Source organism: Osmia bicornis, chromosome 6, assembly GCF_907164935.1.
Source record: "Osmia bicornis bicornis chromosome 6, iOsmBic2.1, whole genome shotgun sequence".
NCBI classification, from domain to species: Eukaryota; Metazoa; Arthropoda; class Insecta; order Hymenoptera; family Megachilidae; genus Osmia; species Osmia bicornis.
In genome coordinates this window covers 6,497,971-6,520,003 of record NC_060221.1, presented here as the reverse complement: position 1 = coordinate 6,520,003, position 22,033 = coordinate 6,497,971, and the positions used below count along the sequence as shown (strand labels likewise).

Genomic DNA, 22,033 nt, shown 5'->3' with positions numbered 1-22,033 from the left:
GCGAGAGTACCCTTGTTAAGGGTGTGGGGGAAACTTTAATCGGTCGGACGATCAGCTGATCGAACTTATTTTATAGCATCTTTCCTAAATTATTTGTACCTATGAACGTCTTGTATAACTCATTATAAATATCATTTAACCCTTCGTTGACAATGTTCTTTTTTACTCATGTGGTCGGTAAACTGAAATTTGAAAAAATTCTGAGATATTTATTAAAACTTTAAAGTTAACATAGAAATGAGATTTAAGTGAAATGTTTAAGCCTTCTTGCATTAAAAACAAAAATTTCGCTTGGAACTCAGTGACCCAATATGCCGGCGGAGGGTTAGATATGTCATTCTGTAAAATAAAATAAACATATGTTAACAAATAAAGATATCTCTTCTCATTATTCCCCGAAATAAAATGAAAATTTATCACAAAAGGATAGAAAAAGTAGATAGGACGCTGCAACATTAATCCAAATCCCGTCTCGAAAGCTACATTCCACCAAAACGACTTCCCATCCTCTCTATCGAGCACAGAAACATCTGTAAACAATATCTTTCTCCGATCGGACAGCAAAGTCCTGCCAAGAGGCTAGCTCTCCCCACATTAACTGCAGCAGTCTCGTTAAGTCAGACGATCGGTTTCCCGGTACATCCTCGAATCCGTCTGCTTTGGTGCACAGGAGGAACGAGGGGCGACGCAAAGGGGACCGGACCGAGAGAGGTGGAGTTGGCAGGGGCTGAAAGCGAGAGCAATTTGGTGGAGAAGTCGGCGAGGGCGGTGGGCCATGGCGCTGACATCTCATTTGACTCCGGCGAGTAGGCTATTTTATTTAATCCGTGATTTACGGACGCGAGCGAGCTGGCCTCGAGGCATCCCGTGTCGGAGGGCCGCGGCACCGGGGCCCATCTAACGCTTATAAAAGAGAAGATGCCCCGAAGATAAGTCCCCGAAGAGAGGGAGGGCCGAGCGAGATGCATAACTTAACCCTGAGCTCGCGCTACGTACGGAGAATTTAATCTCTGCTCGAGCGTGTCCTCCGCGCCAGCGCTCGCGCGACCGACCGTCCTCTTTCTTACTCTTTTTCGCTTGAATAAAATAAATAAATAGGACGCGTTCGAAATATGTCCTCCGTCCGGCTGATATATACAGGGTGTCATGTAGCCGGTGATACAATCGAAAAAATTCAGATTCTTCCCGGGTAAAACATTATTTCCGATGAGAAGTGGCAGTTTATCTAATTTTTATTTAATTCATTAATAATGTTTACAAATTGAAAAAAGAATCAATTTGTAATCTTAATTTTTTTTTCAATTGTATCACCAATTAAATGACACCCTGTATATAGAACGGACTACCTTTTCAACTGGAATTCCCAGGGATGCTCGGCAACCTTCCGCGCGCTTTTGTTGTTCCGCCCGTTCCCTCTCTCATCTCTTCTCGCCAGCGTGTTTCTTCGGCAAGATCGAGAATTCCTGACTAGCGCGAGATACTTCACGGCTACAACCCTCGCCCTGAACGTTCCTCGTGAAATAAGCGCGAGCGGTGACATGCGGCGAGTACGGGCACACGGAATTCCGGGCCTCTTTCTGACTTATCGGAAGGAATTCCAGCGCGTCGACTCAGTTGCTAAGAAGGGAAGATGTTGACGGGAAGCGTATCTGTGCGAGGGCGAGTAATCTATTGGGTAATTGATCAATCGGGTGATTTAGTGGCGGTTGGATCGTATCGACGCGATCTCTGATCGTCTAGCAGTTAAGAAGCTTGATATGTTATTTGCGAATGTGAATTATACATCGTTGCTATTGCGGTATTTGTAATAAATTAAGAAAAATATTAAATTTGTCAAATGAGAAAACAATTACTAGTAGCAGAATTAAGAAAAATAAATTTCTTAAGTTGTGATAGAAAAACCTATTAGCAATGATTTTTCTTTTAAACTAACAATAGAAATTGTATACTGAAGAATTAAAGCGTTCGATATTTCACTACGATGTAGCACACCATCGAAGGTTCTTTCCTTCTCAACGCTTCATCGCCCATCGATCCTTATTAACGCCTGAACTACCCCCTACGAGCAGTAAATTGCACGCGAATCATCCACGTAGGAAGCATCAAGCACCGGGACAACGGGTCGAATAAATCAGAGGAGCAGAGACGAGTGGTCTCGACCACGTACAGGTTAATCGAGAGCAAAGGTCCCGTGATCTAGATGTGGAAAGCACGCGTCGTGGACACCTTTCATCATCGTCATCATCGCGAAGCGCATCATCTCGTACGGTTATCGTCCAGCCATCCATCGATCGAGCGGGACCACCTGTTCTCCGTTGTGTTGGTGTAGAGATCGCACCACTTCAACCGAACGCGGACACGCCGATGTGTGCACACCGATTGGTAAGCGGCTGATGACCTAGCCACGATCAGGCCATCACGTCCACGGCTTGCTGCGGCCATCCCTCGACTCGCTCCATATAATTTGGAGCGCTCACGTGACCCTGGAACGACCAGGGTCAACGCAACATTTGTAATCTTCGAAACGCCGGCGCGACCTGTTCGCACGTTGTTCTCTCGTTGCCCGCCGCTCCGCTCCGCGTCAGCTAGACGACAACGACGTCGGTCACGACCAGACGACGACGACGACGTTCTAGGAACGCCTCGTTCAGCTCCTACGATCTTGGCCAATTGTCTAGCTATTTTGATCCTTGGGAATGAACACTTTGAACGGTGAACCGATCTTTCGTTGGATATTTTTACTCGTTTTCAAAAGTGCTATGTAAATTACAGTATTTGAAAAATTTGAAAATGAAAGAAATATTTCCCATAGAAATATTTTCGAGAAAATACGCTGACTCGATTTAAGTAGTTCCACGATAAAAGAACGTACGCGTTACAAGGATCTCCGCGTTTTTATTCCAAGCAGATCAGAGGCTCGCAAGAAACTGCAAGGTAGAAACATAAAATGCATGCAAATAAATTGCACTGTACTTTATGTCTTCAACTAGCAGAGTGAATCATAGAAAGAAGGTCATGACGCGCTACAACGACGTTTCTAAACACTATGTTGCATTCCAGAATCAAGGGGAAGAGTATCGTCAAATAGATCATCGGTTGCAGCAGATGCTTCATTTCACTTTTTCCCCTTAAGTTTCACTGACATAATGAAATTACATAACTTTAGATTCACTACGGTCTCGAGGAGATATGGCCTCTATACGTATTGCCTAAGTGTAAATCACTCTTATCTGTTAACTTGGAATTTATGAAATATAGTCAATCAAGAAGTAGTCATATAGAATAACAGAAAATTTAGTGTTGTAAAAAAAGAAATTAAGAAAGAAAGCTAATTATAAGTGTTAATATTACTTATATCGACCGGTTTAGAGTTCATAGATAAAATTGCAACTTTCAACGCTCTATACTCTATAAGATAATATTTCGAGAGTTCGACAACGTTAACAAGACGGTTGATACGGTATCAACGAGGTATCACAGGTGGAAATTACGGTACCGAAGCTTAGGTATCGATGATGCATTGCCAGGCAGGCCGTAGCCGAGCGTACCGTTTCTCGGCTATGCTTTACGAGGAAAAAGTTAAAAAGGCTGATTTACACTGGCGACGAGTGAATTAAAATACAAGTTGCCGATCGGGCTGGCGTAGGCGTGCAATCCGATATCGATCTCTTCGCGCGTATAACGAGTCGCTCGCGAAACGAGCGGGCAAAGTTGGACGGGCGACGAGACGCGGTTCTGTTCGCGTACGACTATTAAACGTAAACATCTGGTGGCTCGAAATGTTCGGTCATTTGCGTAAATCACGATGATAAATAATAATCTACGCTCTTTAAGTAAGTTCTAGGCAATAATTTAGATCCGCGGCGTAGTTCGAAGAAAGAACCTGTACAATGGATGAACCGTTGTAAGGAAGATCAAAGGTTATATAATCCCTCTACGTGTCTTGTGGGAACACGATTCATCTCCGTTGCAATCGTAATGCTCGCCGGCGCGGTCGGCTACGCCGTGGCTCGCCATGCTTCTGCTTAAAATTCATAATAAACTGCACGCCTATCCGGCATAAAATGCTTCAAATTAATTGCAGCTGACTACGGCTATCGGACGGTCCAGCGCCTCCATCCAACCTTGCTACCACGCTTGTACCGTTGACACAGAAACGGTAAACGCGAAATCGAACTACGATATTGAACAACTATTTTGTATGCAAGCTCGTTATCTACTGACATGTTAAAATTCATTAAAATGCGAATAGTTAAGTTGGGAAGTTCTCCTTATAAGTTGGAATAGGTAAAAATGATGAAGTGATAATTTTGGAACGTTAGTTGCTGCCGTGGTTCTATCTAAATCATGCCAAGCTCTTTTCAAAATCTAAGAAAATCGACAAGAATAGGTCGAAAGTGATCAAAGTGGGCTCTAACTTTTCCAAATAGTTAACCCCTTCTGCTATGATTTTTTCTATAGATTCATCAGTCAGAGCTAACTGTTCATTGCTTGAATTTAAAATAAAAATTTAAAAAATTGAAATATTAAGCATATATGGTAAATTAGAATTATGATTCAAGCATACTAAAAGTACATACCAGCTTTTGCCACATTTGAACTTTAAGTTGCGTCGTGAGTGTCATTCGGTATTACGCGGCAAAGGGTTAAGGGTAGCGGAAAATCGTATGGAAGAGCACCGAAAAGCAGCACTGTCCAAGAAGAAGAGGATCGTACGGTGTCGTACATTGCCGCAAACATAATTGCGCAGTCGGCCATCCAGCGAGTGCAGTTCACGAGGGAACAAAAGGAAGAGGCAGCGGAGACGCGCACGAGAGCCGGGTAAACACAATGCATTACGATGCACCGTGGCACGGTCTCGGCGAGCAAGGAACACGCGAGTGGCAAGAGCGGTGGTCGTCCTTTCTACGTCCCTCATGCATGCACGACGTCCCCGGCGAACAGTGTCGTAACTTACGTGGCAGATGGCGATCCTCGCGGTCCCGCGAGCTAGGCACCCAACGGAGATTAGATCGATTTTTCACGGTTGCCAAGAAAATCGCTCGCGAGAACGCGGCTAACAAGCAAGCTGATGCAAATCTCGCGGATAATACGCGAGCGGTCTGGATGAAACGCAGCAGAGCTAGGCGTCCTCCTCAACTAGATCCGGTGTCCGGCTTAATCACCGCAACCACTCTCGGACGCGACACGCTCGTAGAACGCGGAGAACGCGAACCTTGCTAATGCGTTCGCGCAATTAATTATGCGAAATTTACGAGTCCGCTTCGCAGGCAAGCGGTCGCACGGGATAACAGGGCGGTCTTGCGCTAATATTTCACCGAGCTCGCTTATCGTTGACTCGCTCGACTGCCGGATATCGGACGATTTATGGAAACCAGCCACCGTTTGCAACATTACTAACCCGTGACTTTATGGGGTAGAAAAAGGGGGTTCGATAATGAAACGACAGAATGGTGGCATTTTGGGCTGCTTTGGTCATTAGATCATTGGAAAACTTTATCATGCTTTTCATATAAATGGTTAGCTTGAAATCTTGAAAATATTAAATAACGCACTCACCCTCTTCTGCAATACCCTTTGGATAATAGTCCACAAGACGTTGTTGTCCTCTTATCGTTAGTCATCTGCAATATTTCATTTTGTATTATTTAAAAAAATTGAAACTATTATAATAAAATTATAGAATTAAATTTCATCGAAGCACGTTAAATCGTCGCTACTTTTTCGCTGATAAAATCGGCGAAAAAAAAATTGATACGCTCCGCAAAATCCGTATCGATCGTCGTAATCTCGCGTGGATCGAAAGGCGGGAGGCGAGCACGGTGATCGATAAATCAACGAGAGTGCTGGCAAATGTTCGCATCGGTGAGGGCGTACGTACCCATACAACTTTCCAGCTGCTTTATATGAATCGATTCGGATCGTTGGTCGAAAGAAGAGCTCGTAAAGTCGTGGCTCACGGCCAACGATACGAATCTGGCTCGATGTAATATTTAGCCGATCGCCGCTGCCCATATGCCGCCGACGGGACCGGAGAAATGTATCAAGGAATAATAGCCAGGAAATCGTCCGTTCAGCTAATCGTAAATTTAGCACCGACACCACGCTTCGAACGGGATGCGGAAGATTGATCGCGCTTGTCTCTCGGGAGGAAGACGTTAACGATGCACCGGAATGCCTTTTGCGTGGCGCATACTATTTACGACGTGATTCTATTCGCGAATCTATTGGTTGTTGACTTTAGAAATTTTATCATTCGTCTGATATTTATTGTATTATTATTTATATACTTCATGAATTCTTAAAGAGTAGAGTAGGATTAATTATAATTCAGATTTGACACTAATTATTACCGATTTTTTTCATACTTTTTGAAAATAAAATAGATAGGGATGAAAATCGAAAAGCGCTATGATCGATGCAATTTTTGCCCAAATGTACAGGCGAAGATACTAGTCGCGATCTCGACGATCGATCACTCGACGGGCGTCGCGACGTTTGATCCCGAGTGCGGGGATCTGGCGCACGTGCGCACGCGCAATTTATTACGCGATAAACAAGCCAGTGGCCAGGGTATAGGTATGCCGGAGGTAAAGGGTCCGCGTCGAGCTGGTAGCTGACCGCTCCCGGGAAGCGGTCGCGTTTGGCGCGATCGCGGAGGAGCCTGGCCGGTGTCGCGGCAAGATCGCGTCAGATCGAGGCCGCCGCGTCGAGAAAAACTAGTAGCGGTCCCATAGATCTGTCGATCCGAGCTGACTACGTCCACCGCGTACTGTCTTCCCCTTTTTTTCCCGAAAGGCTCGCTCGTTGCCAGCTACCACTCGCTTGCCGCCGGTTAACCGCGGCTCTCCCGTTCTTTCCTGTCGCCTCGCGCCGCGAACTCGCGAGCAAACAATCCCTCTTCTCCTCTCCACGCGATCGCTTCTCTGCAGCCGGCTAATAAGCCGCTACCTTCGGACATTAAAGCTCGTATTACACGCCGGTCCCGTCGGTAATTGGACGCGTATTCAACCGGCCGGCGCAAGTAACACTGGATCTACCATCTCTTCCGAGTACAGCAGATCGCTCGATGCCTTCTTAATGAAAGGACACAGGAAGGATGCGGTACGCTACTCATGCTCGACCGGAGACCGCGAACCTTGCGCCTCGACGCCGAGAACAGGGCGCCTTAGCGTTGGGTGTACTCCCCTCGATTGCTTCGAGATTGTTTATTGGGTGTTTAGAGGTTTTCCTTTATGAATATGTTACCGATAATGTATAGAATGCCTGGCGTTTTTGGTCAAAGTATGAAATATCCGAAATATTTTAATATTATATGAACTTTTCCTAGGTATTGTAAAAATTGGTAAATTAAGAAAGAATCCTAAATAGTCTTTGATTTTTCATTTTAATTTTGGGGAAAATTAATATTGTGTATATTAGGATTTAATATGCCTGCTTTTCATACGTTGTCAATAACAAATAATTGGAAATAAAGAATTTTCAAAATTGAACTAATCTGGTATTTAAAATTTCTGTAAATCAACAAGTGTCTTTATATGCAACACTTTCTGTTGGATGAAGTTTTTTATTCGAACACGTGTTGAGAAATTGAAACTTTAATCGAATGACAATCTTCTGGAATTAACACGGTTCGGTTTGTCACGCTTGATTAAAGTAAAGAGGCAAGTGCTAATTTCTCGACGAAATAAGACTACGGTATGCAAGAGCCACACAGAAGCAATCAAACGAAGGAATGATACGCGACAGGCTCGATTAATTTTCCCCGAGACGCCGGCGTACATTGGTCCGATAGAATCGTCCCCGATAAAAAGCAATAACAGCGTCTGGTAGCGCGTGAATTTCTCTCGCACGTAACCGCGCCGATGTCGGCCGCTTTCGCAAACCGAGCGCGTTTTTGGCCGTTTGCTTCCTCCGAAACAGCGAGACTTTTTTAATGGAGGCATATAAATCGACCGATAATCCAGCGGACGGATTTCCATGTGGCATGCAAATGAGTCGGGCGAGTTTTTTTTTTCTTTTTTTTTTTTTATTCCGCCAGGATACGTATAAAATCTTCTTAATGGTATAATTTCGCTATTAATCTCCGCGCTGCCTCGTCCCGCGCGAGGACAGTTTCACCGTACGGGTGAACTTTGCACGCGTGTGCGGCTCGATTCAAAACCGGATGACCACGTACGTGTACCGGATCGAAGCAGAAAACACGGGTTGTAACAGAGGCTAATTATACGCGATTCGGTCGCGATTTAGCGCCGTTATTCCGCCATTAATTTCGGCCTTATCCGAAACAGTCCACGGCCCCTGCGAAGAGACCGAGGACACTGGGATCCATCAGGCGAGCCTCGAGTTTTACGATCGACCAGTCCCAATATCGCACCGACACGAGAATAAATAATTCGATTTCGAAACCGGCGCGGATCGTCTCCGCTTCGAACGACCGCCTCTTGAACCAGTGTCCAGAGATGGAGACACGAGAAACTCTTCTTGCCGCTTGTCTTTTTCCTTCGCCTCGTTATAATGAACTTACGAAAAGGACGAACGGTCGGAGAAAAGGAGAGCTTCTGGTTCTTTGATCGTTCGACGATCAGGGGATATTTCATGAACACACTTGTTAGGTCGTCCGGCATTTTATTCTTAATACTCTAACGACCATACGTTCCATAGAAAGTGAAACTAATTATAAATTTATATCTCACAGCTGCTGATTCTGGGATTGGAATTTCATAAATCTAATCTTGTTAATAGTTTGAAAAATAAATTTAACGTTAGAAGTAAGGCAATTACTCCACCAAGTTTGTTAGGAATGAACCACAAAATGGAGTCTTTTCGAGACCCCAAAATTGTGAAAATAGATTTTTATCTAATTATGGGGTTGAAATTAAAAAAATCTAAGGGGAGGGATTTAATCATCCTAAGAATTTCAAAGAATAATTTATAATCAAATAATATAAGGGTAAAAGATCTTGATTGATCGATCTAAAGGAAGGGATTTAATCATCCTAAGAATTCGTGCACCGCGAAATGATCATAATTTGAATCGTAATTCGTATATTATACGGTATAAGTATGAGATACGTGCGAAGAATAATAATATAAGATTCCATGAAGTCACGAATGCGTAACACTGGTCGTCAAAGTGTTAATAACAATAAAGCATGTTCCTGTAAGGAGTAAAGTGAGCGAGGACCACCGCGAAGAGCGCTCTCGTAAGATCTCGAGGACGATCATCGAGACCGTCATTGAATTGCCAACAGTTAGCGATAGCCCGGGATCGTAACCAGTTGTACGTTTACCGTAATCAAGTCCACGAAGTTCGGTCTCGATTTCGCGCCGTTATTTCGCCATCAATTCGATCCCTTATATCCGAAACAGCAAACCTTCGAGCGGGTAACGAGCGACACCGGTCTTTAAGGATCCTGTCGCGCGCGAATCGCGCGAGTTTTACGAGCTTCGTCGCCCGCGACCAACAGCAGGGAATAAAATCGCGATTCGAACGCGATCTCTCCTGGTAGAAAAGAAAAGGACCGGGGTTCGCAGTGTTCCCAGCCGAAATTCCCTCGCATACCTTCATCCTTTTTATATCTCGATCGATATCGTGCGACTGTAAATAATCCCGGGATAGGTACCGGTGCCGGGCGCGTAAAGGAGCGCGTAAACGGTCTTGCAGCCGCATTTTCGTGCATCCAGGAATCCGTTGGACGGGCAATGATGCATCGGCTAGAGGATCGAGCAACTTACCGAGCTTGGTATGCGCGATCGGAAGCCAGAGAATTTTCGACGTCACCGGAATCGCGCAAAGAAAGAATCAGAGCGAAAGAATGCCCTGAGATAAGCATCCCGAACGGTCCGATTTCGTGGAAAGCTCGAGTCGGTTGGTATCGTGACGATCGCCCGGCCGGCAAGGCGTACAAAATTATACGAATAGAGGAGAGGGCTTGATTTCGGAAGCGTCATTAGTTATCTGGACGGTGGACGGTGCCTCATTTACAACTCTGTTAATTTCGTAAAAGAGCCGGAGTCGTGCCGTGGGGAAGCGGACGAAGAGGCAGGAGGAGGGATAATCGGCTTGCGCAAGTCGAAGAGGCGCTCGATCTCGGCCAGGGAAGATAAAAACGTGAAAAAATAAGGTCGGAGCGGAGGGAAAAGAGTAGCAGATCGGAGCGGAGACGAACGCTAGGCTTGGAATACCAACGCCGACGCCGAGCGTGCGCCTCTTTCCAATGACATCACTACGCTCGGTGACCGAGTTCGTTTGATTTAAACGCGGGTTCGTCGTGTAGGTTGCCGCTTGAAATATCACGTAACCCGCATGCTGCATCGCGAGATTATGCACGAATTATTGGTGCGTTGAAGCGTGTTCAGTAATGCGGATCCACCGTGAATTCTCTATCCAGTTATCACGAGAACGCGACGTCGCTGGACAAGATTTTTATAAAGTTCGTTAGTCACATTTGAACAAATGAAAGTTGCATGGTTTTCTCCTGCGTTCGTTTTCTATCAAGAAACGTTCATAATTTAGTGGCAAGAGAAGCGGTACCGTTATCACTGTTCCTATTGAGGACGATGCAGGACTTAAAATTAATAATATAAGTGTAATAAATAAACATTTTCCCCGATAAATGTTTATTTTCATTAAATTGATGGATAATAGATGACGATTTAGACACTATTAAATAAATAAATGAAACTTGGATGATTCCTTCTTGCGTTCGGTTTCTATGAGCAAGTGTTCACAATTCAGCAGTGAAAGAAACCAGATACTATGTCTATTTTTATTGCAAATTTTTGATGCAAAATTTCAAACGTAAAATAAGTGTAATAAATGTTTCAAGTTTCTTTTCATTGAAGCTTAAAGAATTTCGATTTCACTGCAGAAGATGCTCACCCCTATCTACCCTTCACTTGCACTCATTTTACAATCTTTATACTTCAAACTTGAAAGTTTCTCTAGTAAGAATTTATGATAAAAAGAAAGAATGAAATCACATTCAACGAACTCTGGTGATTCTCAGCAGGCATCACGAAATCTGGCCGCGAAAATGAAGGGGAGAAGTCTACTTTTAAGTGGCACTTTGGATCGTCCTCTCGCGTCTCGAACGGCTCCAATCGAATCGGTAACGAACGATTCGAGATACGGTCGAGGGCGTTATGTAGGACCACACACGAGGCGTCCGCGCTATCCTCGACCCGGTCCCACCAGGTAATGTTTCTTTTAAGTGCGAACACAAATTGTAACTGAGACGATGGGCTTTCGCCCTTTCCCCCTGCGCGGGCCATAGCCCGGGCCCCGGGTCGAGAAATATCTGGTGGATCCGATTTCAAAAGCCGTTCGTTTGGATTCACGATTGTACGAGGGGCCCGGAGCACCGAGCGTGTCGCGGCTTCGACCAGCAACCCCGACGCCCTCGGCGTTCTCGTTCACCCTGCCACCATGATCCCTTTCCCTTTGACGCTGCTACACGGTACTCTGCCACGACCAACGAACCTTGCCCACTGTCGCCGATTTATTTCATCACCGTAACAGTAAGAACAAGGCTTTACATCGTGGAACCGCGACCAACATTCTGCAACTGTATATTAACCCCCTTGATTCAGCGAGAATTTATCCTGAAGCTACGTTTCATTTGGTATATTTAGCACTAGATAAAAAACTAATTTATTTAATGGTATTTTTATTTAAATAATTGAATAAATATGATGTTTTAACAGATATAAGCATGTTATGTGTCATGGGTTAGTATACATTCATCAAAGTGTGCTTAACTCTCGCATGGCGGACCATGGAGAGAGTCACAACTTTAATGGATTTTAACACTTTATCTACCGGAAGCATATTAATAGGCTCTTCGACATAATCGGTTATTGATAAAAAACCGATCAATATTACAAATTCACTTATAACTCGTTAAGTGTACTTCAATTAAGAGGAAATTAAAAGAAAGGGTTACACCTTTTAATCTTTAATTACTGTTAAGTTATAAAGCGCTAGTGCTTATCTCTTTTATTCATTGCTGGTAGATAATTATCAGTGAACCCCACTAAAATTATCCCCATAAAATTTCAAAGAACAACAAAATAACACTTATCGATTTCTTAATGACCAAAGTAGCAAAAGAACGACAGTGTTTGTCAAGTCCAAATAAGCAACAGGAGATTCCAGAAGCAGTCGCGACCCCATCGATAGGAGAAAAAATTTTCCTTCGAACCAGTTTTCGCGTATGACAAACGTACCTTGACACGGCGAGCAGCGGAGGAATTTGCTGCAATCGAGCGAGGGGAAAAAAGTCGCTTTTCCTATAATTGGCACGCGAGTAGCTCGTTTGTTGGCCGGGTCGCTCGCGCGCCGAGGGCGTGGCGTGCGAAAGTGCCACGTGGCGTAACACACCGGGACAATGATAATTGCACCGCGTGGAAATGAAGACTCGCGTGACACTCTCGGCTCATCCTTCCGAGAGAAGATCATCGCCCACGCGTTGCACGCGCGCACGACCGTTTTTCAAGCTTTGCTCGCCAGTGAAAGCGTCGCGTCGCGATCCATGAAACGATCCCCGAAAGCGAACCGGTCCAACGACGATCATTTGCCGATCGAACGAAATTCCAGCGAACGCGGTCATCTTCCTTCACCATCGACGATTAAACCGACTTTTCGGCCATGTTATTCGATTATCGTCGATCGTTGATCGGATGATTATTAAATCGAATTAACGTACGGGTTTTGCATGGAGATTACACAGGAGGAAGCTCGCTGACTTTTATTCGGAAATTAATGCCCTTGGGACTGTGCGGCTCGTTCGACAGCCACCAAGTTTCTCGGGATATACACATTTATTTTTCTCTTCAATATTGTGAAAACCGAGTGCATTGTAAATTATCATTAACACTTAATTAATGATTAATACGTGGAAATTGCGGTAACGTTACGGTTAAACTTTCTTTAAAACTTTACAGCGAACCTTATTCATTATTTAATATTACTCAGAAAACATGTTTCATCGTCGCGGTTTGGTTTGAAACTTTTCGAATTAAGAAGAAGAGAATGGTTGAAAGAGAAATGTTAATGCATTATGAAAGCAGTTATAACGATAAAAAACGAATGAAGAGTGCACAAGGTTTTGACTCGGGGCTGATAAAGCGAGTTAATCGAATTAACATACATTGTAAAATAATTGAAATTATAGTACTTTCACGGTCCAAGAGGAAACGGGTTACACAAGATGGGTATCTTCTTAAATCTTCTTTTTCTTGCTAAATAAAAGGTTGCTGATCAAGCTTAATGGGTATTTACAGAGAAAACTGTGCACTACTTTTTTAAATTATACGAGAGCTGGACGCAAAGACTAATAAAGAGGCATGGAAACAATCGAGAAAGAAACTCCTACACTATGTTGGGTCATCGATGACCCACAATATTACAAGTGTACTACACCTGATAATTATGTACCGCTTAATAATACAGATCACTGTACACGATAATTATATACTGGTTATTATGAAATGTTTCGAGATAATATACCATTTAACCTTTCAACCACTACAGGTGTACGGATTACTCCATATAAGTCAATTTCCTATTTTCTTGCATCATAGATGCAACACACGTAAGTTTATTTATAATTACATTGAGAATAATTATATGGTGTCATTTAAAAATGTGACGATGACTTTGATAAATTATAATATTGCAAATAGTAGAATCATCTACGAATCGGCCTGATATTTGAAATCTACTTACTAATAAATCAAGGATCACCTGTTCCATAGGTCACTAGCGACCCAGAGGACCGATTAAAGATGTTTTTATCGCGGTCCAAGGTGTCCTCGATACGGTTTCGAATAGGTAATCTCGGCAATTGATCGAGTGGCAGGAAGCGATTAAACCGTGTGTTTTAATACTGGCCGCGGGCGAGCACCGCTTTCATAACTTAAAACGTTGTCCCGCGAAGCATCTACATTTTTACGATAATGGTGGCCGCTAAATTATCGCCGTGCGAGAAATGAATTTTCAGAAGCGTTCACGCTTAAAGTGCCCAAAGGCTCGGCGAGTTCGTCGTTAAAAAAAGGTTTGACCACGCGTGTCACCGGGTCCCGCGGCTTAGCGAGCCGAAAAACGAGGGAAAAATGTCACAGGTGCGTTATCAACGATCGACTCGTAAACTTTTACGCTTCTTTCCTTACGAACTTTCGAATCGAACGGCTCGCGTTCGAGCTACTTTCCCTCGGATCCTCGCGACGCCGACATAAACTCGCGCGAACGAACAGTTATTGTGAAACGATTCTGATACGCGCCGACAATCGGGATAAAGCGAATGGAAACAGGCGTATTTCACACGGAACGTCCGTACTTGTTCACGGTGGATTAGAAATCATCCGTGGGCGCGTTAAGTGACCGAGGCATTAATTCGTCGAGCCGCAACGGAACCGATTAATACGTCCACCCGTTTTAACGCGCTCGTAAATTTTCGATATGGCTGTAATTCTCGGGTTTCCCGAGGCCGGTGTGTGTTTTAATACCGAAGGAATCGCGATAAGGCGGCGTAAATTATGCGACACTCGTTCGTGTTGCGCGATATTACCTTCAGATTGTTACAGTTACTTTCAAGCTGAGCTTTCGGCCGTGTTGGTGGCCACTCGTCGCGACCTGACAAAACGCGTGGGTGGGATGAATGAAGTTCTGTCAGGTAGACCGTTCGAGGATGGCCTTCTGGCTTGATTGAAACTCGTCGGATAAATGGGGGACAATTAATTTGGCCGGTAATTAATTTGAAAAGGAGCTCCTTTTATTTTCTGTTTAAGGAATGTGGATGAATTTAAATTGAACAGGATGTCCAAACTGATGTACAGTACAGGTCAAAAGTTTCGTGTCGTTTCTCAATTTTTACTGAAGTGAAATATTAAACTGAATGTAATTCATCGATTAATTACAAATAAGCAAAGTTTATGAACTGCATATGAAATTATATTGAAAATCCTAGAATACCGTGAACCACGGCTGCACCTTGTGAACGAAGCTAAGGTCTAGGAGTGGACATTTAATCGCAAGCCTAACGTGGACCACACCGAAGGCGATACGGTCCGAAGGATATCATCGGACCGCGTTATCGCGACCTATTAGACACGCTTGTAGTCTTACGACCTGTCGTAACCAAGCCCGCTACGTCGCTTTACCAGTTCTCGACTTACACGAAACAGGCCTCGGGTCGGGGGTCAGTTCTTCGGCATCGTGGCTACCGGTAAGCAAGAGGATCGAGGGACGAGTCGTCAGGTGTCCTTGACCGGTACTGATCCGAGAGACCCCGACGTCATCCGATAGAGACAGAGTTAATTAATTGACGATAAACGTAGCGGACGTGGTTGACGTTAAATCCGTTGATCTACGATCGGTACGGATATCTTCTGATTACAAGGATTCCATATTCCAGCCTGATCGTGAACAGTTTTCAATATTTGCGAGTTATTTTCAATGTTTAGTTAGATGTTGCGGTTGCGGAGAAGCCAGAAGAGATAAGGAGAATTATTTACAATTTGAAACGAAAGAATCTCATTTGAAAGAATAGCCTGAGATTAAACAAATGAAGGTGAAAAGCGTTTAATATTGTTCAGCTACTCGTGATTATTTGAAAACCATTTGTGCGTTAAACGATCGAGTAAACTGATAGGAATGTTATTGTAAGAAGCAGCGAAGAAAATTTCAAACGCGATAACGAAGATAAAAGACGCGTAACGCGAAGAGTTACTGTTATATACCATTACACCAACTAAGAATACGACACCTTTAAAGAAACTCCAATCTCCGATCGCGGGTATTACCGGGTAAGTTAAAAATCTATTTAACAAATTCTAGAATAAAACTCGATGCGATGGAAAATTCCAAGGTAATGCAATGCGCGAAACGATATCCAAGACATAAAACGTTATTCCTTTGAAAGCATCGAATACGATGATTTCTGGTATAAAACGCGTTAAATGCCAAGACTCGACGCGAAAATGATCCCACGATCGGGGTTGTTGGTTCTTGTTGCTCGAAAATCCGGGCAAGGCTCGTCCGTAAAGGTCTCCAGATGCGTTGACCTCCGCTAGACCATTAAATGATGAATATTACCGGCAATTACGAGTATACCAGTCATTGTATGCGTGAATCGACCGGTCACAGCTGCATATATCGCCGTTATCGTGCACACGCACGTAGGATGCACGCGTACGGGGTGAGAGTGCGGATTGAAAAAAAAAAAAAGAAGAGACAACCGGTTGTGCTATGCTCACGGGATCATAGAGCCCCACTCTCGAAAGCGACCTCTTCGCGGCTCTACCGCGAGAAGATGACACCGAGGTTCTCAACCTATAGTCTAGGATTTATCTAACACCATTTCTGGACTCTTGTTCCATATCAATTTGAATCAAAAATCATAACGCGTCTTCCATTACGTTGATAACCTTTTGAAATAATTTTACAGGTAATTAAATGACTGAACATATTGGGATGTACCTGAAGAGATTAGGAATTGATTAAACAAAAGTGATTTAACATGGAGGTAAGTATATAAGTAAATTTACTGTCTGCGATATTTTTTATTTTTCATTTATCATTCATCGATGCTAACGATTTCTATATTTTCATGTTATAGAATTACACCTAGAGTCTCAATGAAGACGCGTTTCAAACTAACCAAATTGCTTAACAATAGCAATTTCCATTGCGCCACCTTTTTGCAATTGAAAATGTTTCCATTAATAACACAAGCTATTGCTGTTTCACCTATCCACCATCCATACCCAGTGAAATCAATCAATTACCCAGAAACGACTTAAACGCCACGGCATTAGCATTCAGGCTGGCGAACAACCTCCCAATCGTTTACCCATCTTCGTGGAAAGCAATTCACCCGATCAACGCCGTGTGGTGTGCATAAATCACGCCGGGCAATGACAGAACCGCTCTGCGAAACGTTGTCCGGATGTTGTTCGGTCGTTGAAACGAGAACCGACGCGCGCGCATTAGGATGCCGCGAGAGCTATCATTTTCTCTCTTGAACCACTTCCTCTAATTAATGCGCCGTTTCTCCCGCGTTAATCGTGTTCATTTCAGTCGGCGAACGATCGATCGCGATGTCTCCGTGACGAGAGCAAGCGAGATATCACCATTGTAGGGAGTTTAGTAAAGAGGAAAATAAGAGAAGACGAAGAAGAAAAAAAGTATTCCGCGTGCTGGAGCTTTGAAACCGTTCAGGCTGGCGAACAGAAAGACTACGGCCGAGCAGAATCGTCGACAAGGTCCCCTCTGACCCGACGGCGATGGCAAACGATCGGCGCGCAAGAAGCGGAGCCTGATTTATGGGCCGGTCGCGAGAGGGCTGCGTCTTCTCGCGAAGTCAGCCAGCCGTTCTGTAGGTACTTGCGCGTACCTGCATACACGTACCTGTATATATCACTGATACTGCGTCGCTGTGGACGATAGGTATACAGAGGAATACGAGTACACATCAACAAGCGTAGACAAGGATTCGCATAAGGCAAGATCTGCTTCCGGCCCGGCCGGTGCAGCTATCTCGATCCGCGGGGGAAAGCTTCGCGACTCGCAAAACGCGGCTCGAGCCTGTGTCCCGGCCACACGATATCGTCCTTACCGTTCGCGATCGCTTCCGAGAGAGTTCTGATCGATCGATCGATCGATCGATTTTACCCAACGAAACTCGCCCAGTTTCACCGATCCATGGATCTGTACCTACTGTGAATCGGTTTCTTGCCTTTCTTGCGTTTCTCTCCCTGTTGGACTTCTGCTCGAGATCACGAAGGGTCGAGTCGAATCGAATCGAATCGAATCGAATCGAATCGAATGGAAACGCGACGAGACGCGACGCGACGCGACGTCCTCTCCATGCCCCCCTTTTCTTCGTTCGCTCGGTCTCCCTCTTGGTCTTCTCGGTTCTGGTCTCGTTCTATACGTGGTCCCCGCACGGTCTCTAGGCTCGCCGGTAGCCGGCAGCGTTTACATTAATGTATGAGGGCAATCGTAAAGCTCGATGTGTACATACGTCTCGATCGGGCTCCCCGGCTACGGCTGAGATTTTCTCGTGCGGCCAACGGACAAAAAAAGGCCACGACATGCCGCGACGACGTGTACCCGATCTAATGCACTCGCCTATCCGTCCGTCGAGGGACGCGCGGCCGGGCCACCGGTGAGCCGATCGCACGGCCAACCGACCCATTATAATGTGAAATCGTGACGACCTGCCTTCCTCTGCCCTCTGCCCGCCCCACCGCGCCACGCTCACCCTGATTGTCCGTTTCATTATGCTGATCGCGGTTTCGTCGGTTTCGAGCAATTAACATACGAGATCGCGACTATTGCGTTCACTTTCAAGTTCAACCCTTTTCGAAAGAAATTTTTAATTTAACGAAAAGAAGGTTGCTTAGTCGAGTCCAAGTACGAACTATGATGAATTAAAGAAATTCCAATTTGAATCGATCTTTTCTAATGCCCGCCAGCGAAAATGAGATCCCATCATCGAAACATCGCTATAAATCTTCCGACGATACAAAGTTAAATTATCCAACAATCGCCGCCGATCAAAGCAACAGCTCTTAATCCTCTTTTCACAAAAGATTCCCACAATTAATCGCAGCCATCAGCGTGCTAACAACCACGAGCAATTGAACGCCCACCAGAGGCATTCTTCGAGCGTCGACGAAAATCACTCGGCCGTGTATACGCTCGATTACCCGAGTACTGGTCCGGGGCTGTTGATTGCGTCAGAGCGCGATCTTCCTCGTGGCCAGGACGAACAGGCTAAGGCGAGGCGATATATACGCGTGTGCACGGATTATACATCCCGATGGATATATATTTGCAAGGCATCCAAGGTGTATTACCCGCGGAGAGGAGGCCTGCTGGAAGAGGTCGACCGAGAGGTCGCTCGGTAAATTGGTCGCTGCGGCGTTACCGTTGATCTACGGCAACAGACGCGATAGTTATGGAAAGGTTACGGCGGAGCGGTCGATAAAGCGTCGCGCTGCCTGTCCTCGGGAATCCGCGACAGCGGGGAACGAATCGTAAATCGCGGAATCGCAACCGCTCGCCGTGGCCGCTTGGAAAAAGAAGAAGAGACAGAGCGAGAGAGTTCTTCTCTCACCGAGTCACTTCCCTTCCTTCTCCTGCACGTATTCCGCGATCGCACGATTTCCGTCCTCTTCCGCGTCCCAGGACCACGACCAACCTCCTCCGCTCAGACCGAGATAAGCGATTGAAGAAGCTCCTCAGTCGAGCTTGAAAATCGTCCTCGTCCTTCCTCTTCTTTCTGACTCGACGATCGAGACAAGGATTTGCATTTTATTGTATACATATGTGTTTTGAATAAATATAATCTGTTATTATAAAATTTTACTTTAAACAATTTATTTCTTTCTACATCCTTTCGATCCCTTATCCTCATCTGCTCCGAATGCACGAGGAATCCGCGCGGAGCAATCGTACATCACGCGGTCGGAGCGAAGTACTGAAGGTAAAAAAAGAAAAAGAATCAAGATTACTCGGAGCTGATCGGGTCTGTCACGTGTCGGAAGCAAGGCTCTCTCGAGGAGAGAGGGCCAAGACAGCTCGGAGAAGATCGAGGCGGGTGCGAGCTGCAGATTTTTGCGTTGCACGCTCGGCCGAGGCCGTTTTAATCTCCCTCGAGGTCGACTTTCCGGTACACCCACGCCCGTGTCATCGATATATCACGCGGGGCGCGTTCGCAGCCCTGTTGACTGCCGCGCGACCGATTCGGCCTCGGGCCCAGAATTCCGCGTTGTTCTCGATTCGAAGAGAAAACATACCGGACCGTGGCCTTTTTTGGCCTGTTACGAGGTGTCGCAATCGCGAGGGGGATGCCTCGGGACGATCTCTCTCGAAAGTGATGCCCCGGCACGGTGAAACGGGACGATCGTAAAAATTCAAACCTGGGCCCTTATTATTACCCTCCGACGCACGGCGATACGCTGGCGAGCTTGTAACCGCGAGCTTGTTGCGCGACAGGTCAGCAGGCGTAGGAGTGACACGTTGAGTTACTCGATATGAGCAATACGATCTCGCGTACGAACGTCGAGGCGGTTCTTTCGAAAGAACGACGGTGAAACGATTTTAGAAGGGGATATTTCACGAAAGCCTATGAATACGTCTTTTTCGCGAGCAGACTATTGTATCCGGTACAGCTTATTGCTCTTGTTCGATCGTGTCGATTCGGCTTTCGAATGATTCTTAAACGGTGCTGAAAAATCGAGATCTAGCGTGCTGCAGTTTTCTGGTATGCGGAGGCGAGGCTGTTGATATACTACGCCTATCGGAAATCGAACTGATTAAGTTCACGGAATGTTCGATGGAAAGTAGGAAAAACTTGACGACGTTTTAAACAATGGTTCTTTTACCATTCGATTTGACATATGCCAGCACAGAAATCTTTTATAGGGTATTGTTCGAAGTAGGAACTTTGTATATCATTGTAAAAACTGGTATGTGAAAGAATTTATTTTTTACTTCTGTTCTTTGAGCGAATTTCTATTGATACGATAATAAAGAATTGAAGTACTTCATAGGTATGTAGGAACGTTATAACTTCATTCAGAAAGCGATACCGACGTGGATAATCAATCAAGGAGGAAGAGGAATATCGATGATAAAGGTTCGATATAGAAAGTGGAAAAGCAAAGAACATCGTCGAAGACCTACGCCTATTCCGGATGCGATTGGATCGGGACGCCATTAATAACGACGCACTTACCGATCCCATGGCAGGTGGTAGACCGCATGAAAGTCACGACCTGACATTTGCCTGGGTTGCCCGCGCCCGATCGCGTCCCGAGAACCGATCGCGATGCGATTTTTCTACACGCCGCTGAGCCGCTGGAGAAGCAACAGAGGGCAATTTCAAGTGTAACGACCACCGCTAACACGTGAAACGCGTGGCATACCCATGGCTTTCTCTCTTTCTTCCTTTCTTTATTTCTCCCGCTACCTTTCTCTATGCGCCGCCGACTTTTCACTCTCGACCAGGCATCGATGTCTCCGTGTTTACTTCAGCCAGCTTGGAGTTACGAGGCGAATCGCTGCTACTTTAACGCGGTTGCTTTTCATTAATTAAGAATAATATAATTGTACGGGTAAATAAAGATTCTCTTGGGGTTTTGTAATATTATGCCATATAAGAAATTAAATTATTTATAATTGAAGCAATTGATGGAACAATATTTATAAATATTGAATATAGGTAATGGAACAATATGAAATTCTTTTGCCATTATTTTTTCAATTGGGAATTATTGAATTTCAAGAGAGTATTAACTACTCTCTGGAAATCTCACCCTTGTTTATAAATAAAATTCAAGAGAAATTGAAGCCATTAATGAGTCTGTCGAAATATAGCACGCATTTTTTAAACTTTCATTCCCAAACTCTCTCTTTCTGAACCATTTCACAAGATCGAGTTCTCTACACCCTTTACCGAACTGACATTCTTCTACTCCTCCTTCCTGAAATGCCGACACGTTTTGTTCGCCATAGAACTCGAAGAGAAAGAAAGACAGACGATGGAACCCCGAGTCATTCATTTCTCCCGGGCTTTTAAGAACAATTGTTTTGTTTCACTTGATCGAAGCGTACGCCGCTCTGGGCGTGCACGTAAACCGCGATGACTCTCGCATTTTGTTGCTCGAATATCTGTAACGATACGAGATATCGTATTGTACAAGTATCGCACAGGTCACTCGTTTAAAAGATACGAGGATTGTCCGGAAAAATGCCGAGTCTTATAAAGAAAATTCAATATTTAAATTTTCTTTTAGACTAATACGTTTTAGTCAACGATGTTCCAAAGCGATTATGTCAATTTTATATAATGAAATGTCAAGCTTTTCAAAATAGCTGCTCACAGCATTGATGATCTCACTATCCGTCGAAAATTTCTGACCATCAAACATTTCAACTTGACACTGATAATTAATATTCTATGTTGAGAAATTAATGAGCAAATGCTAGATATTCTAATAATTATACACTGTACGAAAC

General features: G+C 44.6%; 1 long non-coding RNA gene across 1 annotated transcript in view; it reads right to left on the bottom strand.

Moving 5' to 3' along the window:
• Positions 1-22,033, bottom strand: part of LOC123987859 — a 140,734-nt gene that overhangs the window by 50,965 nt on the left and 67,736 nt on the right. Inside the window, exon 4 of the long non-coding RNA XR_006829498.1 lies at positions 5,560-5,624. This is a non-coding gene — a long non-coding RNA (uncharacterized LOC123987859). The remainder of the gene's footprint in view (positions 1-5,559; positions 5,625-22,033) is intronic.